This window comes from Marmota flaviventris, chromosome 8, assembly GCF_047511675.1.
Source record: "Marmota flaviventris isolate mMarFla1 chromosome 8, mMarFla1.hap1, whole genome shotgun sequence".
In the NCBI taxonomy this organism is placed as follows: Eukaryota; Metazoa; Chordata; class Mammalia; order Rodentia; family Sciuridae; genus Marmota; species Marmota flaviventris.
In genome coordinates, this window is record NC_092505.1 from 17219592 (window position 1) to 17246750 (window position 27159).

Below are 27159 nucleotides of genomic sequence, written 5' to 3' on the forward strand. Positions count from 1 at the left end.
AGACATAATGATTCAAGTAAAAGAGAAGGTCTCTCAAGTTAGTCAGACAGAGGAAAAGATTCAAGTAAAAGAGAAGGCCTCTCAAGCTAGTCAGACAGAGAAAGAAAGTGTAAAACAGAAAAAGCCATCAGGGGGAAAGTTACAACAGGAGACTGCTACTAACACCTTTCTATCACCAGAGGGTGTAAGTGTCCAACCAACAGCACCACCTCTACAGGAGACTGCTACTAACACCTTTCTATCACCAGAGGACGTAAGTGTCCAACTAACAAGGCCACCTCCATATGCTGGGAGGTCCCCAACCCCCGCAGTTGATAGTTGGGATCCTGAGACAAGATCTCAAATATTAACATGCCCTGTATTTGAGGCAGGAGGGCAGCGATTTTACCAAGTTTTAAATTTCAAAACAGTGAAGCAGCTAAAAGAGGCTGTAACAACCTATGGTCCTCAAGCACCCTTCACTGTAAGCATGGTCGAATCCATTAACAACTTGAACATTACGCCAGCAGATTGGGCTAATATGTGTAAAGCTGTGCTAAATGGAGGACAATACCTGTTATGGAAGGTTGCCAATGAGGAATTTTGCAAGGAGACGGCTAGGCGAAATGCAGCAGCTGGTTATCCTCAGAGAAATCTAGATATGTTGTTAGGAAAGGGACCTTATGAGGATCAGCAGCAACAAATTGCATATGATCCTGGTGTATATGCACAAATTGCTGTAGATGCAGTTAAGTCATGGAAGACTTTACAAGGACATGGAGGTTTACAAGGTCAATTATCTAAGGTAATACAAGGAGATAATGAACCTTATGCTGAATTTGTAGATAGGCTTATTCAAACAGCTACCAGAGGTTTTGGGAATACAGAACAAGCAATGCCATTACTAAAACACCTGGCTTATGAGCAAGCGAATCGTTGGTGCAGAGATATCATTAGACCATGGAAACATGAAGATTTAAACACATATATTAAATTATGTAGAGACATTAATGAACAAGAGCAAGTCATGGCAGCTGCAGTAAAACAGGCTTTAGATGCCAGGCCAAGAACATGCTACAATTGTGAACAAACAGGACATTTTAAAAGGAATTGCCCCATTGGAGGAGGGTTTAACAAAACTAGGTATCAAAGGAGTAGAATACCAGGTATTTGCCCACGATGCCGTAGAGGGAGACATTGGGCTAATGAATGCCGTTCTCAAACCACCATAGAGGGTACTCCATTATCAAAAAACGAACAAGGACCAGGTGTTTATCCACGATATCATGGAGAAAGGCATTGGGCTCCATTGCCAAAAAATGGACAGGGAGGCCCAATGCTCCGGGGCCCCAAACCACAAATATATGGAGCACTGGAGGAACCCAGCAACCCCATCAGGGTAGTGCCCAGGACATATTGTCCATCAGATCCCTCATCAGACAAACCAGAGGGAGCGCAGGGTTGCACATCTGCGCCTCCGCCAGAGCAGTACTAACTCCAGAGATGGGAGTTCAAATCATTCCCACAGGGGTGAAAGGACCTCTTCCCAAAGGAACAGTAGGCTTATTATTGGGACACAGCTATTCTACTCTAAAAGGACTTATGATAAGTCCTGGGGTAATTGATCCCGATTATGAAGGTGAAATAAAAATTATAGCCAGTTCTCCAAAGGGTATATCAGTAATTTCACCAGGAGATAGAATAGCACAGTTACTAATAATACCCAGCCTACATGATAAATTTTCCAGTCGTACTGTAGAAAGAGGTTCCAAGGGATTAGGCTCCACGGGTGTAGATTGGGCTATGCTTTCTTTAAATTTAGATTCTCGCCCCATGCTAAAACTAAATATTCAAGGACATGAATTTAATGGGCTACTGGATACAGGTGCAGACCTTAGCATCATCTCTCGTCAAGAATGGCCAAAACATTGGCCATTACAACAAGCCACTCAAACGCTTCGAGGCCTAGGAGTGGCAACTAATCCCCATAGAAGTGCAATGGTATTAGATTGGAAGGATCCTGAAGGATGTGAAGGAACTATACAGCCATATGTATTGGATCATCTTCCCGTAAATTTATGGGGACGAGATGTCCTAGATCAATTAGGTTTGACATTAACAAATAACATCAACCAACATGCACCCACTATTATGACTAGACAAGGTTTTAGGAAAGGAAAAAGATTAGAAAAACAAGAACAAGGTATAGCAGCACCAATACAAATAGATCAAGGAACAGACAGACATGGGTTGGATTTTCAGAAAGGGCCACTGAGACAATAAAAATTACTTGGAAATCAGAAAGACCAGTATGGGTTCCTCAGTGGCCCCTGACTAAAGAAAAGATACAAGCAGCCCATGACCTGGTCAAACAACAATTAGCAGAAGGACATATACAACCTTCTGTATCTCCCCATAATACTCCCATTTTTGTCATCAAAAAAAAATCTGGTAAATGGAGATTATTGCAAGATTTAAGAGCCATTAATAATGAGATGGTTATTATGGGACCTGCTCAATCAGGGATTCCTCAGTTGTCTGCTTTGCCAAAAACCTGGTATGTTTTAGTTATAGATATTAAAGATTTTTTTTTTCAATTCCAATTCATCCTGAGGATAGTCCACGTTTTGCATTTACTATCCCTGCACTGAATCATGAAGGTCCTGATCAGAGATATGAATGGAAAGTACTCCCTCAAGGGATGGCTAACAGCCCAACTATGTGTCAAATTTATGTTAACAAAGTAATCCAGCCACTTAGAAATCAAAATCCTGAACTACAAATATTTCACTATATGGATGATGTATTATTAGCACACAAAGATAAAAACACATTGCTAGAATGTTATGCCACACTTACAAACTTATTAAAAAATTATAATCTAGAGATAGCAATAGATAAAGTACAATTAAATTTTCCAATTAATTATTTAGGAGTTCTATTATCCTCAACCATGGTCCGTCCACCAAAAATTCAAATACGAGTAGATCAACTCAAATCACTTAATGACTTTCAAAAGTTATTAGGAGACATAAATTGGATAAGGCCTTATTTAGGTATACCAACAGGAGAGTTGGGACCTTTATTTGATATCCTAAAAGGTCCATCAGATCCAAATTCACCCCGAATGTTAACGCCTGAAGCAAGAAAGGCATTAAAAATCATTGAAACATATATGGAAAATATGCATTTGGATAGAATTGATATAAGTTTGCCTTTATTATTTATTATACTACCAACAAAAAATATTCCTACAGGAGTATTTTGGCAAGAAGGTCCATTGTTATGGATACATTTATCTTATTCTCCTAACACTATTCTTACTAGGTATCCTGAGGCTGTAGGACAATTAATACTCAAAGGAATAAAAGGAGCAAAGGGAGTGTTTGGAATTTCTCCCAATAAAATTATTACTCCATATACTATGAATCAAATTGATGAGTTAGCTAATGAGTTAAATACTTGGGCAATAATCATGTGCAAATCTAATGTTTCATTTGATAACCACTTACCATCTAATCCTTTATTGTCTTTTTGGTCATTGCATCCTGTAATTTTTCCAAAAATGACAAGAAAAACACCTATCATGAATGCTCCAAATATATTCACTGATGGGTCAAATAATGGTACAGCAGCAGTAGTTACCCCTGATCAAACTTTTACATTTTTAGTACCCAAACAATCAGCTCAAAAGGTAGAGCTTAATGCAGTTTTACAAGCTTTTTTGATGTTTAAAGATTCTGTATTTAATTTATTTTCTGATAGTCAGTATGTAGTTAATGCTATAGTATCTCTTGAAGATGCTGGTAGGATTTCCCCTTCTTCTACTGTTTTCTCTTTGCTTTCCACTATACAAAGTCTAATCTGGGACAGAAAAGATCCATTCTTTATAGGACATATTAGGGCACATACAGGATTGCCTGGAGCCCTTAGTTTGGGCAATGATTTAGCAGATAAAACTACACATGACATACATATTTTCTCTACACTAGAAGAAGCTATCAATTTTCATAAAAAGTTCCATGTCAATGCTAATACTTTACAAAAGCGTTTTAAAATAACTAAGGAACAAGCTAGACAAATAATAAAATGATGTCAAAATTGTGTGACCTTTTTACCACAAGTTAATCTTGGAGTCAATCCTAGAGGATTGATACCTAACCATATTTGGCAGATGGACGTCACACACTTGCCAGAATTTGGAAAATTAAAATATTTGCATGTTACAGTTGATACTTCTTCTGGATTTTTGATGGGCTCCCTTCATGCCGGAGAAAAAACTAAAGATGTTATAGCTCATTGCTTACAAAATTTTGCCACTGTGGGTGTTCCAAAACAGTTAAAAACAGATAATGCCCCTGGTTATACTTCTACCTCTTTTAAACAATTTTGCTCAACATTTGGCATTACTCATATAACAGGAATCCCATACAATCCACAGGGACAAGGCATAGTTGAAAGAGCTCATCAAACTATTAAAATGTACTTATTAAAGCAAAAAGAAGGAATTGGGAAGGGGTATATATTCCCCAAAGATAAACTTAAAATAACCCTTTTTACTCTAAACTTTTTAAATTTGGATTCATCAGGACTTAGTGCTGCGGAAAGGCATATGTGTCCAAAAAATGTACATAAGCCCAAGGTACTTTGGAAGGATATTCTAACAGGACAATGGAAAGGTCCTGACCCAGTAATTGTCTGGAGTCGGGGGTCTGTTTGTGTGTTTCCACAGGGAGAACAGCAGCCGATTTGGATTCCAGAGAGATTAACCAAGGTCCTGACCCAGTGATTGTCTGGAGTCGGGGGTCTGTTTATGTGTTTCCACAGGGAGAACAGCAGCCGATTTGGATTCCAGAAAGATTAACTAAAGCGATTTCTACAGACCAAAAAGAAGATGATTTGGCTCAAATCCATAACAACTGATATCCAAAACTCCAGTTTGGCTATTCTTACATCTGCAACAGAACCAGGATGCTTTTTTCAATATCTATTTTATTATTGCCCTTTGCCATATCATGAAGTTCTATTTTGTTTTTTGAGCTCATACAGACCTAGGTTAATGTTTTGCTGATCAGTTCTATTTTTTGACTATAGAGTTTTTAAACATTGCAATGGAGATTTCACCTGTAAAAAGGTATAAGGCCTTTACTATAATGTTATGTGTTGTATGTATTATATTATGTGTGCACACTTGTGTTTTGTGTTATATGTTTGAATGTATGTATGTCCATATATCATATATGATGAGCGCTCATGATAAAATGGATCCAAATATTTTTTTTTCACGTGATTTATATGGTTTAATTTAAATTGGGTAAACAACTGTTGAGGATTGTTTTAATATGTAAACAAAAAAGAAGGTTAACAGATCTGTTTGTTTACTTTCACCTTTCCTTTTCATTATATTTAATAATTCTCTTAAAGATAATGTAAATTGTTAAGAAAATTGTTTTCTTTTAGTGCCTTCTGTAATGTTACATAATTTTTTCTTTAGCCATTATTGCCAGGATTCCTATCTTCATCCCAGTGCCGGTGAAGACAATGTAAATTGTTAAGAAAATTGTTTTCTTTTAGTGCCTTCTGTAATGTTACATAATTTTTTCTTTAGCCATTATTGCCAGAATTCCTATCTTCATCCCAGTGCTGGTGAAGTCAAAGATAAAACCAATCTACAGCTTCTACAATAGCCATCACTGAACTGCTTGCAGAACTTGCCTGGACACATTGTGAGCTCACCTGTATGCATTGTGAACTATCTGTTGGTGCAGCGACTTGTGGTAGTGTTGGGGTATTTTTGCTGATGATGTCATTGGTGGTACAATTTTTCCAAAAGGAGCCGTCAATTGGCTTGGTGTATCTTCCTCCCTTCTGCTTGTCATGATCGTCCAGCTAAAATTTGGGGGCCAACAGAGGTGAGGCAAAGAACCTCACCCCCCCGCTGGTACAAAGACCTCTCCACAGGTGTGGCTGTATACTGGACCGGTAGTCAGTGACGGGTAAGATCCAATTGCAATGGTACCAAAGGACCATATGTACTATTGGACAACCTAAGGCAGGCACGGTCCCTAAGCCACATGCTTGTTGTTTAAACAGAGAGGGGGAGATGTTGAGAGCCACAGCCGAAGGGGCCCCAGCAAACTTCCAGCTGCCAGCAAACTTCCAGCTGCCGGCTGATGATTGGCTCACAGCAGCCCCAGCAACATCTAGCTGATTGGCTCCTCTGCGGTGATGCTCATTGGGCTGTTTCCCTGCCCTTTCAGACCACGGAGCTGCTCATTGGGGGACTTTTTTGGCTCCGCCCACGTGACCCAGCCAATCGGCCTCAAGAGCAGGAGGATTGTGGGAGGTGGAGAGAAGCTTGTGGGGGAGAGAGAGGCTTGTGGAAAGCCGGTGGTGGCAGTTGAGGCTCTGAGGGTTTTTCCTGAGAGGCTGTTTTGTTTGGTATGTGTGGTTCTAAAAATAAAGTTAGTTTCTTTTGACAAGTGGCTCCTGATTGTGCCCAGCCAGACTGCGGCAACTTCCTTAAAAAGACTCCTGAAGTGCTAGAAGTAAAATTTACTATCAACCACTAAAATTCATCAAAAGCTTCTTCACAGTAAAGAAAACAAGAATATGAAGAGACAGCCTAGAGAATGGAAAAAATCTTTACCACACACACCTCAGCTAGAGCATTAATCTCCAGGATATACAAAGAACTCAAAAACTCAACACCAAAAACAACAACAATAACAAACAAATAACCCAACCAATAAATGGGCAATGGAACTGAACAGGCACTTCAGAGAAGAAGAAATATAAATGGTCAGCAAATATATGAAAAAATATTCAACATCTCTAGCAATTAGAGAAATGCAAATTAAAACTACACTGAGATTCCATCTTACCTCAGTCATAATGGCCATTATCAAGAATAGAAATAACAATAAATGTTGGTGAGGATGTGGGGGGAAAGATTCATTTATACATTGCTGGTGAGACTGAAAATTGGTGTACCCACCCTGGAAAGCAGTATGAAAATTCCTTAGAAAACTAGGAATGGAACTACATTTGACTCAATTAGCCCACTCCTCAGTTTATACCCAAAAGACTTAAAATTAGCATTAAACAGTGATGTAGCCACTTCAATGTTTATAGCAGCTCAATTTGTTTGGATCTTCCAAATATAGAATCATGACATTTGGGTATTCATAATAGCCAAGCTATGGAATCAACCTAGTGCACTTCAACCAATGAATGAATAAAGAAAATGTGGTACATATATACTATGGAATATTGCCCAGCCAATAAAGACGAATGAAATTATGGCATTTGCCAGTAAACAGATGGAACTGGGGAATATCATGCTAAATGAAAGAAGCCAGTCCCCCCAAACCAAAGGCAGAAAGTTCTCTTTGATAACACACAACAAGGGTGAAGGAGGGAAGAATAGAAGTTCAGGAGATTAGACAAAGGGGAATGAAGGGAAAGTTTAGAGGATGGGAATAAGAAAGACAGTAGAATGAATCAGACATAACTTTCCTACGTTCATGTATGAATATAATATACCACAAGTGAAACTCCACATCATGTACAACCACAAGAATGGGATCCTAATTAGAATAAGTTATAATTCATGAATGTATCATATGTCAAAATATACTCTACTGTCATGTATATCTAAAAAGAACAAGTAAATATGTAAAAATCTCCATATACATCACTAATCTTAATCATTTTAAACTCATGGCTAAGTTTTATTATTTTTTTTTACCATCTGAAACAAACCCAGACACTGCATCTTTTTATGTATAAATGTATTGGAATGCATCTTTAAAACAAAGGATTCTACAGGGCTGCGTTGGGCTCAGTGGTAGAGTGCTCTCCTATCATGCTTGAGGCACTGAGTTCCATCCTCAGCACCACATAAAAATAAAATAAAAATATTGTGTCCCCCTAAAACTAAAAAATAAATATTAAAAAAGAAAACAAAGCATTCTACAATATCACATCTGAAACAACACACAATTATTAAATAATATCAACAAAACTATCTGATCAGTCATGTTGATTGTTGAAGTTGTTGGTTATTATGAGCGAAGTTGATGTGCACAGCAATGCTGTTAGCCTGGAGTTGATCCTCAGGGCATGATGAGGAGGGATTGGGATGACACCAGGTGAGAGCAATAAAGAGAGGGGAGGTTTTCCTGTTGGGTAGAATAAGCTCATAGGTGAAACTCCTCCAACCGACCCTCATATTCTCACCCTGATATACATGGAGTATAAGAGAGAAAAACAGCTCTAGTTGAAAGGGTTTGTATTAGTGTTCCCCAGAGAAAAAGGAATCGATCGGACAAATAGACACATATGAATGGATTTATCAGAGGAATTAGATGCTGTCCTGGATACCAGGAAGTGCCACTATTTTTTATCAGCAAGCTGAAGACCAAGAAAGCGGTGATGTAATCCTGAATCTGCAGGTTTGAGAGAAGCCTATGCTGTAACTCTCAGTTGAAGGTCTAAGAACCAGGAAGACCTCTGGTGAAATCCTGGTGTCCAAAAGCCTGAGAACTGGAAGCTTCAGTGTCTGATGACAGGAGAAGATGGATGTCTGAGCTCGAGAAAAGAATGCAGTCTCACCTTTCTTCCTCCACCTTTTTGTCCTATCCTGGCCCTCCACAGATTGGATGATTTAAATGCTACTCCCTTCCAAAAATGTTTCTGAGCATCCCTTGACCCAGCCAAGTTGACACATAAAATTATGTGTTGAAGGGAGAAGAATGTTCATAAGGGACAGCCAGATTCCAGGTGAATTCAGGAAATGACTGAAACATTTAGCAAGGGTTTGGGGATGCAGCTTAGTGGTGGAGCCCTTGCCTTATATTAGTGAGGCCCTAGGTTTGACCATCGCAGAGAGAAAAGAGAGAAACATTTAGCAGAGAGTGAATGGATGAGGACCTGTGGACTGCAGAACTGAAGTCCACAGTGAAAATATATGAATATGAATGGTTGGCGATGGGCATAGAGAATCAAGGTAGACTTACATGGGAGATGTTCAGAACAGGAGAGGTCAGGGTGAAAATACATCCCTTGTTCTCCTGCGCTCATCCCAGTTTATCTATCATACTGACATGCAATTTAGTAGATGCCTAGGTTCAGACAATAAAGTATTTGATCTTGCTAGGTATAATGCTCACTGAAGAAGTATGTTCTCGTGGCAGGAACATGGTTTTTGCTCACGTGGCATGGTGGGATCAGTCCTGACAGCCAGTCTGTTCCTGAAGTGACCACCCTTGGCAGCACTGGGAGCTGGGAGCTGAGATGACGTGTTCTCAACCAGGGAACACAGTTAGGAGTGAGAACGCTAAACCTTTGACCTACGAATTCCACAGCCAAGAATCTTCCCCTAAGGAGATAATCAATACTGCAGATAAAGATTACTTGTCAAGAAATCATTGTTTCATTATGGTCTATAACAAACCAGATTCCCTGGAATACATCAAAGAATAATTAACTATTTTTGAATGAACAACCTCTACCATTTAACACCATGTAATAACTACCAGGAGAGGCTTTGTTAATATCTGCGAATTTAAAATACTTATCCGCTTTTTTAGTTTTTCTATTTGTCTTGAATCAACTATGTTAATACATTTTTTAGGTAATTACAAAAGCTACATACTTTTTCAATGTAGTGTTACAAAATTGCTCAAAATACATGATTTCTAAATTCTTTAGATTTTTTTGGTTCTCTTCCTTTTATTTGATTTTCTCCAGTTTGTTTACCCTCTCTAATATTTATTGTTTTCTGTATCACTTATTTCTATTTCTCTTTACTTCTGTTACCATACTACCTTAAGTTTACTTATTTATTTAGCTCTTGAGATCACTTAATTCACTTCATTCCTATTTTTCTGGTTTTTGAATAAACAAAAACATTTAAGTTTATACATTTATTTCTAAAGGTAGATATTTGTTTTAACCAGCTTTTTTGATGCTGTGACCAGGACAATTGTAGAGGAGCAAAAACCTTATTTAAGGGTTCACAGTTTTAGAAGTTTTAGTCCATAGAAGGCCGGCTCTATTTCTCAGGGCTCAAGGTGAGGCTGAACATCATGGCAAGAGAGTATGGTGGAGGGAAGTACTTCACATCATGGTGATCAGGAAGCAGAGAGAGAAAATCTCCATTTTCCAGATGCAAAACATATATCCCATAGCTCCACCCCAGAGAACCACTTCTTCCAGCCTCATCCCACCTGTCTCCAGTTACTACTCAGTTAATCCCACCAGAGATCAATTCACTAATTAGATTAAGGCTATAACCCAATAATTTCTCCTTGCCTTGTCTTACACAGGGGGACACCACATCTAAACCATACAATATTCAAATCCAACAAGTTTTGACATACCATACCCTAATTATCATTCATTTTTGATAATCTTACCAAACTCTTGAATGGGAATTATTTTGGAGTAAGTTTGTAGGTTTGCAGCTATGTATATATTTTAAAAACTAATTTTGTTGTTAATTTCTCATTTGATTTAATCATCAGAGCACATTATCTCTACCATATTCTGACTTTGACATTTGCTGAAAATTACTTAGTGATACAATACATAATTAATCTTTGAAATGTCCTGAATAAATTTTGTGAATATACCATAACCATGTACATGTCTATTTGTTAGAGGCCAGTTACTAGATATGTGTTAGATAAAACTAGTTTATTTTGTAAATCTTCTGATCCTTACTAATTTTTTGTTCTAATTTATTAGGTTCTAATAGAAATATAGAAATATTACTGCTGTGTTGTTGTTATGGTTGGTATATGAGGTGTCTCCCCCAAAGCTCATGTGTAAGGCAATGCAGCAATGCTCAGAGGTGAGATGATTATGGGACCTGTAACATCTTCGGTGCATTAATCCAGTTGATGGATTGATAATTTGAATGGATTACTGGGTGATGATTATAGGTGGGCAGGCATGTCATGAGGGCATGCCCTTGGAGATTATATTTAGCCCATGGCTTTCTAAATTTCTCTCTCTCCCTCTCCCCTTCCTTGTTCCTCACTCTCTCCTTTCTGGTGCCATAAGCTGCGTAGCTTTCCTTTGCCATGCCATTCTACCATGATGTTCTGCCTCAACTCACATCCAGAACAATGGAATTGGCTGACCATGAACTGAAACTCTGAGACCCAAATACACTTTTCCTCCTCTAAGTCGTAACAATTCTGGGATTTGTTAGAGGTAGATGCAGGTCCATAAATATTATGTTTTCTCAGTGGATTGTCCCTTCAATTATTATAGACTGATCTTTCTCCCTTATTAACTATTGTGATGATTATTTTATTTTATATAGTATCAGTATTGCCATTCCAATATCACCAATATTTTCATAGATATTTGAATAGTGTGTTTTTACTCTAACTCCCCTTTTTTAAAAATAACTTTCTAGGAACTGTGACCACTGGCAGAACAGGCCCAGCGGCCTGCTGAGGGGCAGAGCCACTTCAACCACGCCTGCAAGGTAGGCGGGCCTGCGACCCACCGGCAGAACAGGCGCAGCAGCCTGCTGAGGGGCAGAGCCGCCCCCTCCCCCCGCGCCTGCAAGGTAGGTGGACCTGCTACCGACCGGAAGAACAGGCCCAGCGGCCTGGCGGCGTGGTAGGCACATTGCCCCAATTGGAGGAGGGGCAGAGCCGCCGCCCGCGCCTGCGAGGGAGACTTTGCAACTATACAAGAGCAATATAAATATATAGGGGGAAAATTCAATAGCACAGCAGTTTCACCAAGCAGAAATAAACGCGAACAGTATGAAGAGACAAGGAAAGAAAGGACCACAAGCAATGCAGGTCAACTCAACGTTAGAAGAGGAAATATCTGCAGCAGATGGAAATGTCAGATAAAGAATTCAGGATATACATGCTTCAGATGATCTGGAGTCTCAAGGAAGACATCAGACAGCAAAATCAGACAATGAAAGATCACTTCAACAATGAATTACATAAACAAATCCAAGAAGCAAAAGATCAACTAGACAGGGAGATAGAGGTTATAAAAAACAAACAAACAGAAATCCTAGAAATGCAGGAAGCAATAAACCAACTTAAAAACTCAATTGAGAATACTACCAGCAGAGTAGAACACGTAGAAGATAGAACATCAGACAATGAAGACAAAGTATTTCAACTTGAAAAGAACATAGACAGCTCAGCAAGACTGTTAAGAAACCATGAGCAGAACATCCAAGAAATATGGGATAACATAAAGAGACCAAACTTAAGAGTCATTGGGATACAGGAAGGGATAGAGGTTCAAACCAAAGGAATGAGCAATCTATTCAATGAAATAATCCGAGAAAACTTCCCAGACTTGAAGAATGAGACAGAATCCCAAATCCTAGAAGCCTACAGGACGCCAAATGTGCAAAATCATAAGAGATCCACACCTAAACACATTATAATGAAGATGCCCAACATACAGAATAAGGAGAGAATTTTAAAAGCTACAAGAGAAAGGAAGCAGATTACATTTAGGGGTAAGCCAGCCAGGATAACAGCTGATCTTTCAACACAGACTCTGAAAGCTAGAAGATCCTGGAATAACATATTTCAAACACTGAAAGAAAATGGGTTCCAACCAAGAATTGTGTATCCAGCGAAATTAAGCTTCAGGATGGAAGATGAAATTAAAACCTTCCACGATAAACAAAAGTTAAAAGAATTTGCATCTAGAAAACCATCTCTTCAAAACATCCTCGGCAAAACATTACAGGAAGAGGAAATGGAAAATAACAATGAAAACCAACAGTGGGAGATAGGACACTAAAGGGGGGAAAAATAATCAAAGAGGAAAACAAACCATGTTTAGTAACATAAATAAACAAATATGGCTGGAAGAACAACCCATATCTCAATAATAACCCTAAATGTTAATGGTTTAAACTCACCAATTAAGAGACACAGGCTAGTAGAATGGATCACAAAACAAGACCCAACAATATGCTGCCTACAGGAGACACATTTGATAGGAAAAGACATACATAGGCTGAAGGTGAAAGGTTGGGAAAAATCATATCACTCATATGGACTTCGGAAACAAGCAGGAGTGTCCATACTCATATCAAATAAAATAGATTTCAAGCCAAAGTTAATCAAAAGGGATAAAGAGGGACACTACATACTGCTCAAGGGAACCATACACCAACAAGACATAACAATCATAAATATATATGCCCCAAACAATGGTGCAGCTATGTTCATCAAACAAACTCTTCTCAAGTTCAAGAATCTAATAGACCACCATACAATAATCATGGGAGACATCAACACACCTCTCTCACCACTGGACAGATCTTCCAAACAAAAGTTGAATAAGGAAACTATAGAACTCAATAACACAATTAATAACCTAGACTTAATTGACATATATAGAGTATACTACCCAACATCAAGCAGTTACACTTTTTTCTCAGCAGCACATGGATCCTTGTCAAAAATAGATCATATATTATGTCACAGGGAAACTCTTAGACAAGACAAAGGAGTAGAGATAATACCATGCATCTTATCTGATCATAATGGAATGAAACTGAAAATCAATGATAAAAGAAGGAAGGAAAAATCATGCATCACTTGGAGAATGAACAATAGGTTACTGAATGATCAATGGGTTATAGAAGACATCAAGGAGAAAATTAAAAAATTCTTAGAGATAAATGAAAACACAGACACAACATATCGGAATCTATGGGACACATTGAAAGCAGTTCTAAGAGGAAAATTCATTGCTTGGAGTTCATTCCTTAAAAAAAGAAAAAAACAACAAATAAATGATCTCATACTTCATCTCAAAATCCTAGAAAAAGAAGAGCAAAACAACAGCAAAAGAAGTAGAAGGCAAGAAATAATTAAAATCAGAGCTGAAATTAATGAAATCGAAACAAAAGAAACAATTGAAAAAATTGACAAAACTAAAAGTTGGTTCTTTGAAAAAATAAATAAAATCGACAAACCCTTAGCCATGCTAACGAAGAGAAGAAGAGAGAGAACTCAAATTACTAAGCATACGGGATGAAAAAGGCAATATCACAACAGACACTTCAGAAATACAGAAGATAATTAGAAATTATTTTGAATCCTTATACTCCAATAAATTAGAAGATAGTGAAGGCATCGATAAATTTCTTAAGTCATATGGTCTGCCCAGATTGAGTCAGGAGGATATAGACAACCTAAACAGACCAATATCAATTGAGGAAATAGAAGAAACCATCAAAAGACTACCAACTAAGAAAAGCCCAGGACCGGATGGGTATACAGCAGAGTTTTACAAAACCTTTAAAGAGGAACTAATACCAATACTTTTCAAGCTACTTCAGGAAATAGAAAAAGAGGGAGAACTTCCAAATTCATTCTAGGAGGCCAACATCACCCTGATTCCTAAACCAGACAAAGACACTTCAAAGAAAGAAAACTACAGACCAATATCTCTAATGAACCTAGATGCAAAAATCCTCAATAAAATTCTGGCGAATCGGATACAAAAACATATCAAAAAAATTGTGCACCATGATCAAGTAGGATTCATCCCTGGGATGCAAGGCTGGTTCAATATACGGAAATCAATAAATGTTATTCACCACATCAATAGACTTAAAAATAAGAACCATATGATCATCTCGATAGATGCGGAAAAAGCATTCGACAAAGTACAGCATCCCTTTATGTTCAAAACTCTAGAAAAACTAGGGATAACAGGAACATACCTCAATATTGTAAAAGTAATCTATGCTAAGCCTAAGGCTAGCGTCATTCTGAATGGAGAAAAACTGAAGGCATTCCCTCTAAAATCTGGAACAAGACAGGGATGCCCTCTCTCACCACTTCTGTTCAACATAGTTCTCGAAACACTGGCCAGAGCAATTAGACAGACGAAAGAAATTAAAGGCACAAAAATAGGAAAAGAAGAACTTAAATTATCACTATTTGCGGAAGACATGATTCTATACCTAGAAGACCCAAAAGGGTCTACAAAGAAACTATTAGAGCTAATAAATGAATTCAGCAAAGTGGCAGGCTATAAAATCAACACGCATAAATCAAAGGCATTCCTGTATATCAGTGACAAATCCTCTTAAATGGAAATGAGGACAACCACTCCATTCACAATATCCTCAAAAAAAATAAAATACTTGGGAATCAACCTAACAAAAGAGGTGAAAGACTTATACAATGAAAACTACAGAACCCTAAAGAGAGAAATAGAAGAAGATCTTAGAAGATGGAAAAATATACCCTGTTCATGGATAGGCAGAACTAACATCATCAAAATGGCGATATTACCAAAAGTTCTCTATAGGTTTAATGCAATCCCAATCAAAATCCCAATGGCATTTCTTGTAGAAATAGAGAAAGCAATCATGAAATTCATATGGAAAAATAAAAGACCCAGAATAGCAAAAACAATGCTAAGCAGGAAGTGTGAATCAGGCGGTATAGCGATACCAGACTTCAAACTATACTACAGAGCAATAGTAACAAAAACAGCATGGTACTGGTACCAAAACAGGCGGGTGGACCAATGGTACAGAATAGAGGACACAGAAACCAATCCACAAAACTACAACTATCTTATATTTGATAAAGGGGCTAAAAGCATGCAATGGAGGAAGGATAGCATCTTCAACAAATGGTTCTGGGAAAACTGGAAATCCATATGCAACAAAATGAAACTGAATCCCTTTCTCTCGCCATGCACAAAAGTTAATTCAAAATGGATCAAAGAGCTTGATATCAAATCAGAGACACAGCGTCTAACAGAAGAAAAAGTTGGCTACGATCTACATACTGTGGGGTCGGGCTCCAAATTCCTCAATAGGACACCCACAGCACAAAAGTTAATAACTAGAATCAACAAATGGGACTTACTCAAACTAAAAAGTTTTTTCTCAGCAAAAGAAACAATAAGAGAGGTAAATAGGGAGCCTACATCCTGGGAACAAATCTTTACTCCTCACACTTCAGATAGAGCCCTAATATCTAGAGTATACAAAGAACTCAAAAAATTAAACAATAAGATAACAAATAACCCAATCAACCAATGGGCCAAGGACCGGAACAGACACTTCTCAGAGGAGGACATACAATCAATCAACAAGTACATGAAAAAAATGCTCACCATCTCTAGCAGTCAGAGAAATGCAAACCAAAACCACCCTAAGATACCATCTCACTCCAGTAAGATTGGCAGCCATTATGAAGTCAAACAACAACAAGTGCTGGCGAGGATGTGGGGAAAAGGGTACACTTGTACATTGCTGGTGGGACTGCAGATTGGTGCAGCCAATTTGGAAAGCAGTATGGAGATTTCTTGGAAAGCTGGGAATGGAACCACCATTTGACCCAGCTATTCCCCTTCTAGGTCTATTCCCTAAAGACCTAAAAAGAGCATGCTACAGGGACACTGCTACATCGATGTTCATAGCAGCACAATTCACAATAGCAAGACTGTGGAACCAACCTAGATGCCCTTCAATAGACGAATGGATAAAAAAAATGTGGCATTTATACACAATGGAGTATTACTCTGCATTAAAAAATGACAAAATCATAGAATTTGCAGGGAAATGGATGGCATTAGAGCAGATTATGCTAAGTGAAGCTAGCCAATCCCTAAAAAACAAATGCCAAATGTCTTCTTTGATATAAGGAGAGTAACTAAGAACAGAGTAGGGACGAAGAACATGAGAAGAAGATTAACATTAAACTGGGATGAGAGGTGGGAGGGAAAGGGAGAGAGAAGGGAAATTGCATGGAAATGGAAGGAGACCCTCAGGGTTATACAAAATTTCATACAAGAGGAAGTGAGGGGAAAGGGGAAAATAATACAAGGGGGACAAATGAATGACAGTAGAGGGGGTAGAGAGAGAAGAGGGGAGGGGAGGGGAGGGGAGGGGGATAGTAGAGGATAGGAAAGGCAGCAGAATACAACAGACACTAGTATGGCAACATGTAAATCAATGGATGTGTAACTGATGTGATTCTGCAATTTGTATACGGGGTAAAAATGGGAGTTCATAACCCACTGAATCAAAGTGTGAAATATGATATATCAAGAACTACGTAATGTTTTGAACAACCAACAATAAAAAAATTTAAAAAAAAAAATAATAACTTTCTACTTTGAAATAATTCACAGAAACCAAGCAAAAAACGTACTCTCCCCCAGTTTCCCTCAATGTTCATCTTACATATCTATACATCCCTTTATTTTGAAATTTCTAACATATGTCTCTTGTAAATAAAAATATATCTACAGTTTATTTCACTATCCATTCTTATCATTATAGCTTAGATCTGGAAAATCCCCAAAGGCTCTTGTGTCTTTGAAGGCTTTGGTCCTCAATGCAGCAATGTTTGGAGGTGAAGCTTTTAGGAAGTGACTGAATCATGAGGGCTTTGGTCTCATCATGGATTAATTCTCTGGTGAATTCACAGTTGAATGAACTTTTGGAGGGGGTGGAAACTGTAGGAGGTGAGGCCTAACTGGAGGTGATGGGTCACTGATGGCATGCCCCAGAAGACTATATCTTGTCCCCATCTCCTTCCTTTCTTTCTCCCCCCACCCGCATCTTCCTGGCCACATGAGGTCAAGCTCTGCCACATGCTCCCTGATGTCCCTACTCACCACAAATCCAAATGCAGTGGAACAGAATGACTATGGGCTGAAGCCTCTGAAACCATAAGCAAAGATAAATCTTTCCTCATTTAAATTTATTTTCTCAGGTCTTTTGTCATAACAACAGAAACCTAACACACTGATCATTTCAGAGTTTTCTAAAAGGTGAGTTTAGTCTGTTTACTTTTCATGTGATTAGTTAAATAACTAGAATTTTCTTTTTCTTTCTTTCTTTCTTCTTTGCTCTTTTTTTCTCTTCTCACTACCCTTTGGTTTTTTTTTTTTTTTTTTTGTTTGTTTGTTTGTTTTGTGATATGGGGATTGAACCCAGGGCCTTGTGCATGCAAGGCAAGCACTCTGCCAACTGAGCTTATCCCCAGCCACTACCCAATTTTATCTGTATCTTTATTTCTTCTTTCATGCCCTTCTATTTTCTTTTCTTCTTTCATTTTCTTGTTGCCTACAAGTATAGTGTTATTTCTGTAGTCAATATATACTCTCTCCAAAGCATTTTTATTGATTTCTATATTTACTGTGTATGTGTGTGTGTGTGTGTGTTTCCAGCATCTTTGCCTGGGTTCAATTTTCTTTCTGCAGAAGTGTATGCATAATAGCTTGCTGTTGCCATTGTAGTTTTTAATTGAAAGGATATGTGAGACAAGTTGCCTGTCTTAGTATATCCCCCATTCTCTAAGTACCAAACTCTAGGCTGATAAATTATGTCTTTGGAACATCATCTTTGCTGATAATTTATTTGTGATAATCTTTCTTTCTTCCTGGTAACTATTAAGAAGAATGTGTTTTACTATAATTTATATTAGTAAATTGGGTTTGTTTTGGTTTATATTTATTCATCTTCCTTGGTAATTGGACTAGTCTTTAATGTACAAACTTATATTTAAATTCAATTCTGGGGAAGAGTTTGTTATTCTCTCTTTAAATATAAAATCCACCATTCCCTCCATTTTATTTTTCTGCATATAGGAAGCATTTTAATCTAACCACTATTCCTGGGTGAATATTTTCATGAACAAATTTTTTCTTTCTATTATATCCAACATAGCTTACCCTGTGTCTTTGGGTACAGTCCTGACTATGTTGTTTAAGTATTTCAATTAGTTATTTTTCATATTCACCCATTCTCAGTTCATTTATGCCACTAGTCTTAAATGCTTCTCTTTAATTTTATTTTTAAGTATTTTATTTTGTGGGGGAGGGGGCGCTGAGGATTTAACCCAGGGGATGCTTTACCACTGAGCCAACCCCCCAGCCCTTTTTATTTTTCATTTTGAGAGAGCACGTCATTAAGTTGCTTAGGGCCTCACTGAGTTGCTAAGGCTGGCTGAGGCTGGCTTTGGACCTGATACTTTTGCCTCAGCCCTCCCGCCCTGACTCACTGGGATTACAGGTGTGCACCACCATACCCAGCCTTTTTAAGTATTTTAAAATACTTATTTTAAAGGCTTTCAGATTGTCCTATTAAGTTTTTGAAGTACAATTGGCTCAGGGTATTTTGTCAATTTTCTTTCTTGGCTTTATGTTTTCTAGATATTTGATTTGCAGGCGCTTTGGGGGTTGTTTCATCTTTGTTTTGATCCCTGCAGAGTATTCACCCTACCTGTTGGGTAGTTTGGCCATTGCAGCAAACTCCCAGGGACCCCTGGTCGGTCCACAGTTGTCTCTGGCAGGTTACGGAAGACGGTGCAATTCAATCGCGAGCTACTAGGGGGCTAGTGGCAAGCAATTCCTGTGTATGAGTCTGGGTCCTCCTCCTTGGGTCTGAAGTATCACAGAAACTCAGGATTAAGCAGCAGTCAGCAGCAGAAATTCTGAATAATATTTCAAGGGCAGAGGGGTCACATCAGCCTTTGCTTCAACAGTAAGCTAACTCTGGCTTTGTGGCACAATTTGTTGCACCAGGGCCCAACTCCCAGCTGTCTTACCACCTCTCTCTGTTCAACTATATTCAACTCTACATGGACCTTTTTCTGATCTTTAAGAATCACTGTTGGGCTGGGGATGTGGCTCAAGTGGTAGTGTGCTCGCCTGGCATGCGTGCGGCCCGGGTTCGATCCTCAGCACCACATACAAACAAAGATGTTGTGTTCGCCAAATACTAAAAAATAAATATTAAAATTCACTCTCTCTCTCTCACTCTTTAGAAAAAAAAAAGAATCACTGTATCTTTACGTTTCCATTTTTTTAATTTTACCTACTACCATCATACGTTGGGTTAGATGGAGTTCCCCAGTGAAGCCTGTGCCCTCTTAAATGAGGTGCTATTAATTCAGGATCAAGGACTTAAAAAAGAATGTGGTTTTAATAGTTGTATTTTATAGTGGTTTTTGAGGAGTGTGGATACATGGAGGGCATAATTGAAAGCACCAAAAGAAAATGGAGGCAGAACTCAATGGACCAGATCTCAACTTACTTATTACTCAGTAATAGAGGGGCACATTTTGAGGGGGAAAATGGCAAGGAGCTGCAACAAGCATCTGGGTTTTAGAGGGTTTGGCAGGCCCGGGTGGTGGGAGGAGTTTTCATGGTGGACTCCTTTAGGGAAGGGCAGGAGGGCAGGTAGGGGAACAGTGAGGGAAGTTCTCTGGGGCCCGTTGTCCATATCCTTCATTCCAGCCTCTGAAAGGGGTATAATGAGTTGGAGTGATGTTATCCTAATCTGGCCATTGACTTAGGTTGCCTAATTTAAACTGTGGCCAGATCAGTGGAGGACCGTGTGGTCCGGATGAGCAATAAGAACACCTAAGGAGGAGTCCCATGGGAGCCCCCATGATGGAGGGGTTTGACCAGGGTAGTCAAGATGGAGGCATCCCTTCATATCTCCTGTCACGGGTCAGAGTTCCACCAGAGAATAACAGGGCGGCCCTTCCTCTAATCCCATTGGTGGAGGACCCCTGAGGTCCAGATGAGCCAAAGGTGAGGGACTCAGGAAGGGTGCCTCTTCCAGAGACCAGAAGGGATCTTACCTTTCCAAAGAATGAGAAGGCTGGTGTTGCATGAGGGAACCAAATGGCTGAGAGCAGCCGCTGATCCAGAGTCTGAATACAGAAAAGAAGAAAGGAATTGGAGCAGATAGGTTAGAAGGAGGATGCCTCTAATATCAATAAAGGACCTAATATAGGTCCTTGCTCCATCCACCTGGCAGTAAAGAAGCAAAACTCTAGCCCAGGGCTCATGAAGTGCCTCCTTTTCTGAGTGTAAGGTGGAAAGGGAGAGAGAGGGGGAAAAAAATCAGTCAGTCGGGGAATTCAGCCATGCTAGTCACTGCTAAAGTCTTCCCTGGCCTCAGAGAGCCACAGAAGGGACCTTTGAAGGCAGAGAGAGAGAGAGAAATGGGAGGGAAATATGAAAATGTGGTAGAGGTTCATTAGGATGGGGAGGGGTAAAGAGCCTGAACTCCTGCTCCCAGGTTGGACACCAAGTGAAAGTTCATGGAAGAGAATACAGAAAGAAGAAGAAAACGGAAGCAGACCTCAAGGACCAGCAGTGCTTTAGGAAGCAAAGAGAGGTGTGTTTCTGAGGTGAAAATGGCAACAGGCTACAACAAGGGTCTGGGGTTTAGAGGGTTTAGCAGGCCCAGGTCATGGGACACCAGGTTTTGGTGTTTGCCTAATTTAGGGTGGGGCAAGGGGGCAGGTAGGAATAGTTAGGGGAGTTTCCTGGGGCCTACTGTCCATATCAGAGTAACTGTGTCCTCTGATCAGAGTTTGTGACGATCCTGGGTTCAGTTTAATAGGTGTATTGAAAGACCCAAACAACCCACCAGCTATTGTATTGTCTTTTGACTTTGTTTTTTCCTTTGTGAAAACCGGGAAAGAGTCCAAGTTTATGTCCAAACCTATAGTGTTTCCACTTCCTCATGAATAGAAACAATTGGGAAAAGCTAAAATTTCAAAGGACAACTATTTTGCCAAACCAGTAATGGCAGGTACAGAGAGCAGCAGAAAAACAGAATTATCAGAAGTTCAAACCTGATCTTACCTTTCCTAGTTCTATTCCTGCAGATGGGAAGTCTTAATCCTTGTGGGTTGCTGAGAGATTGGATGGGAATTTCATGTTTTCTACAGCAATTGGTTATGGGGAGAAAAAAAGTATACCACTGGGAACAATTTTTTTTTCCTAAAAAAAAAACCCCTATGTTTGGTTTCAGCTTCATGCTGTTTTTAAACCTTTCTAGGTATGATGTCTCTGAAGTTTTTTTTTTTCTTCTTCTTCTTCTTCTCCTTCTTCTCCTTCTCCTTCTCCTTCTCCTTCTCCTTCTCCTTCTTCTGGTACTGGGGATTGAACCCAGGGGCACTTAACCACTGAACCACATTCATAGCCCTTTTCATTTTTTATTTTGAGACAGGGTCTTACTAAGTTGCTGAGGCTAGCCTTGAACTTATAATCCTCCTGCCTCAGCCTCCCAAGTCACTGTAATTACATGTGTACACCACAGCTTCTGGTTCTGGTGTTTTCTTCAAAAAAAAAAAAAAAATACATGCTGAAGTGGAGCCTCCTCTCCAAGTGTGCACTTCTTACATTAAATTTAATAAGATGTTGAGATTCTAAATTTTGAGACATTAACACCATACACATTTGTCTTGTGTATGTCTCAAAGCCCTACATTGGAGAGATTTTCAGGCTAAAGTTCATATTGATTTCTAGGTTATTAGCATTATCAGCAATAGTGATGGTATGTGAATTTATTCCAGCTAGATTAGAAAATTACTATTCAAGGAACAGCAGCCCTGGAATGGTGAAAAAATCAATGCATGGCTGTGGGTCCCAATTTTCAAAATGTTGGAGTTATCATAAATTCTCACTTTCCTATAGCTGGGTTTAAGACTGTATAGTGCCAACTAGAAAGAACTTTAGCATTTTTTTCAAAGAGGGGTGCCATGTGCATATATATGAGTCTAAATACAGACATTCACACACATGAATCCATAGCACAAACATCGACTGAGAGTTCTGTAAATGAACATCCTAAGTGCCGTTCCCGTAGGACACCCTTTATAGATTTCTTTTTAATGTCCCTGTTTCTAGCTACAGAATGCAAGTCATGCAAAGAATGTTATAGAGCTGCTTGCTTGGCATAAAGAAGAACTGTGAAATCCATAAGCCCTTTTATGCTGAGAACCAAAACAAAACAACACCTCGGGAAGGAAGTATGTTGTAAAGGAGAGAGCTCTGGCTTTGCAGCCAGGTGCATTTGGATTGGACCCTCTCATGGGGATTTTGCAAACTTCTCTGCACCTGCATTTTTCTCACCTGTATAATGTAGAAGATTCCGGACCTGGAGGTGTCAATATCCTTTGACCAATGACAAACCCAGGAACTACAAGATGTATGCTATTAGGAAAAAAATATGTAGGAGGATGTATGGATAGGAGAACAATGTTTCAAAGCGAGTTGAATGCAATGTAAACTAGACATCCAGATAGACCTGGGCTTGTTACCTTCCTAAGAAAAGCAGCTTAGCTTTTTCAGGCCCAACACATTCCCACACAGTGTCTGAGCAATAGTGACATTTACAGTCATCATCACAGCAGCCTCGTGTCAAGTATTGTGATGTCACAGACAGGGAAACCAAGCCCTGGTCAATCTGCTTCCAGGTATATAGGAACAAAATCAGTTTTCTATTTGTTAAAGCCCATTATTTGGCAGTATTCTCATTCCTCTGAAAAGCCAAAACTAAGTGATATAAGTGATCCTATATTTTCTAAAACCGACCGTATGCAGTCCACATGCTTTTTACCTTTCTTCCAAAAAAGAAAGAAGAAAGAAAGAAAGAAAGAAAGAAAGAAAGAAAGAAAGAAAGAAAGAAAGAAAGAAAAGCCTAGATTTCATTCAGCTAAGCAGTTTTGCAAGTCTCGGTCCATGCTGAACTTTCACTTTTTTGATGCTATTTCCAGTGGTAGCTCTCTGTCTTTTCTCTATGTTCTTGCTTTTGTATCCCTTTTACTCATGATCTGTAAAAGCAATAAACTTATTTATATCCTGCCCCATTTGGAAGTGGATAGGAGGCATCTGCTTAAAGATCCTAGACAATTTCATACTCAAGGAATCAAATATGCCTTGCTTGAGTCTTAGCCATGTCTGATCTCAATATGTGGGTAGTCAGTGTTATTCCAAAGCTTTCTATGAGAGCAGGTTCAGCCAACTTGCTTAGTAGTGAGTCCACCTGCCAAACCAGATATTTAGTTTTTTAAAAAAAAAAAAAAACACATTATTTTATGACAGTTTTGGATCCACAGGAAAATAGCAATGATACAAAGAGTACAGAGACTTCCACATGCCTCATACCCAGTTTCTCCTACTATTAGCATCTTACATAAGTATGGTCCATTGGTCACTAAAATTTTTCAAGAGATGGGACCTTGCTGTGTTGCCCAGGCTGGCTCCTGGACTCAGCCATCCTCCTGCCTCACCCTTTTGAGTAGCTGGGAATACAGATTCAAACCACTGGGCCCAGTCATCTGCCACAATTATTAAACAAGTGGTGATACACTATTATTAACTGAAGTTCAGCTTTTTATTTCATCCATTTCCTCTCTTGATTTCCTATTTCCCATTAAAATGATTTCTGCTCTAGTATTTATGATATTCTACCTGTATGCTTCAGCCTTAAATTATTCTTTCTCTAGTTTCCTAAGGTGGAAGTTTAGATTGAAGAACTAGATATTTAGATATCTCTTTGCTTCTCATGTTGCATTTATTTCCCTCCAAGAAGAGCTTTCCCTGTAACCCACACACTTTGATAATTGTATTTATTTAGTTCAAAATATTTTTATCTCAAGACTTCATCTCCAACCCATGAGTTATTTAGGAATATGTTAATTTCTAAACATTTTGGATTTCCAGGTCTATTTCTGTTATATATTTCTAGTTTAATTTTGTTATGATTTTAAAGCATGATTTTTATTTCAAAAAAAAATTTCCAGGTGTGCCCCAAGATCGATGTTTGGTATGTATTACACCCTTATAAGGTTGGTGTGTGTTCCATGGAAGAAGAATTATCAATTAGATACAGCTGACAGATATTCAGATCACCTAAATCTTGACTGACTTTCTGATAAAGTCTCCATGTATATTAATGGATTTGTTTGTCCTTATAGTTCTATCAGTTTTTACCACATGTATTTTACCATTCAGCTGTTAGGTGCATAAATGACAGTTTTGTCTGCTTGGAGAATTTCCACTTTATTGTTATACAATGTCCCCGCTTATCCCCAACATTCTAGACCAGCCTCCTCTGGTGGCTGGGTTCCAACTGTGCAAATATGCAAGCCGCTGCTTCTCTGGAGACCTAAGTCTGGACCTGGCACCCCGCATCCCTTGGACCACATTCCGTTGGTCAAAGCACATCCAAGGGCAGCTCAAGTTCAAAGGAAATGGAAATAAACTGCTCTTCTCCATGGGAAGGGTGGCATGCACACACAGGGACGACAGGAGTTTTCGTGGGGATGTTTGTAGACAAGACCGCCTCAGCATGCTTAGGTATTCAACAGTGTTTTCTTTTCAGCGAGGAGTAGGACATTATTGGTACAGTCCAGGCCTTTGAGTAATATTTGTACACTTTGGTTTTGAATTATGAGTTGTTTATAGAGAAAACTGCTGCGAACATTTTGAGCCAAATTGAGCAGCAGCTGAATATGATCATTGATCATGTTACCCATTTCACCTCCTTCCTTAGCATATAAAGGATATTTCTAATTTTTAAGTGTTTGCTCTAAAGTACAGTATACATTTTAACTAATCTAAGTCTACTGTCAGTGAACACTATACCACCTTACATGTAACGCAGGTATCTTATTATAGAGTATCCCTAATTCCTCCCTCTCTTCCCTTGTGATATATTTGTCATTCATTATATTTATTTCAGTAATCGCTCAATACATTGTTACTGTTATTACTTAAACAAAATTATTTCTTTTAGCTCAAGAATGTGAAAAATAAAAAAATTAATTTTACCTTCATTTATTCCTTCTCTGATAATCTTCCTTCTTTATGTCGATCTGAGTTTCTGACTTAATTTTCCTTTTCCCTAAAGAACTTTTTAAAACATTTCTTCCAGGGAAGATCTGCTGGCTATAAATCCTCTTAGGTTTTGTTTGTCTAATGTTAAAAAAAAATGTAGGAGACCATTACTTTGGACTAAGCTCCTGCACCAGGAGACCCAGCCAACTAGACTAAAACTCAAGGCGGGCTGGGGATTTAGCTAAGTGATACAGCATTTGCCTAGCACACAGGAAGCCCTGAGTTTGGTCTCCAGCACCAGGATAATAAATCAAAAATGAAAATGGAGTCACCCATGCTGAAGTTCCATAGCACCAAACCCAAGCTAACTTGTTATCTAACCGTCCAAGCAATTAGGATTAGAGAGATAACCGATAAATGTCCCCCGAAACACAAGTATCAATTGGCATGATGATAAAGTTGCCTCTGCCTTAATCCTGGCACACAAAAAAATAACCAAAGGTCACTTGATGCTACCCAATCAATTATTTTTCTCTTCTGTCTCCCTGCTCCTGCCTTACAAGGAAAGTACTTTGAAACGACCATAATATACTTCTTGTTCTTGGTCTCGGCTTTTTTCAGGCCTTCCCTATCTATAAAACCAACCTTCTTGCTTGATTCTTTGGAACATTTATTCTATTTAATAGAATGAAGTATTGATTGAGTCTAGAATGAAAAATATAGCCAGTTAAGGGGCTGGGGGCATAGTTCAGTGGTACAATACCTGCTTAGCTTGTTCCTAATTCCAACCCTAGCACCACAAAAAATCCACCCCCCCCACACACACATACATAACATCTAGCAAGTTAAGATCTTTAAACTACATTATTATAACTTCTGACTTTTGCCATTGAAAAAAGTCTTTATTTCTCAGTCATTTTTGAGGAATAATTTTGTGATCAAAAACAATTCTAGGTTGGTGAATTTTTTTTCTCTTGATAAATTAAATATTTCACTCAAAGTCCACTATAATTCTGCTTCTTGTTCCTCTAATAGGTGAAGCTCTTTTGTTTGAAGTCAGGATTCTTTCAAAATTTCCTCTTTGTTTTTGGTTTTCTGTGGTGTGAATACGACATGTCCTATAGAGATTTTGGGGGGGAATTTATACAGGTGGTGTTCTCTGAACTTCCCAGGTCTGTGGTTTTGTGTCTGTCATGAATTTTAGAAAATTTTTCTTTTTTTCTTCTGGTATTCTAGTTATGTGTACTTATAACTTTCAAAGTTGTTCTGCAGTTGTTAGATGTTCTTCTTTATTAAATTCAATTTTTTTCCTTCTTGATTTTCAGTTTGAAAAGTTTATATGGACAGATCGTCAAGCTCCCTGATTCTTTCCTTGGCCATTTTCGGTTCTTGATAAGCTCCTCTGCATTATTGTTACAGTGAGTTTTTTGGTTTGTTTGTTTTTTATTCTTCAATCTGGGGGATTGAACACAGGAATGCTCTATTACTGAGATATATTCCCAGTCTTAATTTTTTTTTTTTTTTAATTTTAAGACAGGGTCTTGC

General features: G+C 38.6%; 1 long non-coding RNA gene across 1 annotated transcript in view; it reads right to left on the bottom strand.

Moving 5' to 3' along the window:
* LOC139706767 (uncharacterized) overlaps positions 1–25802 on the bottom strand; it is a 49240-nt gene extending 23438 nt beyond the window's left edge. Inside the window, exons 1-2 of the long non-coding RNA XR_011708415.1 lie at positions 25609–25802; positions 20619–20690 (exon numbers count right to left, since the gene is read on the bottom strand). This is a non-coding gene — a long non-coding RNA (uncharacterized lncRNA). The remainder of the gene's footprint in view (positions 1–20618; positions 20691–25608) is intronic.
* Between the last annotated feature and the right edge of the window lie 1357 nt (positions 25803–27159).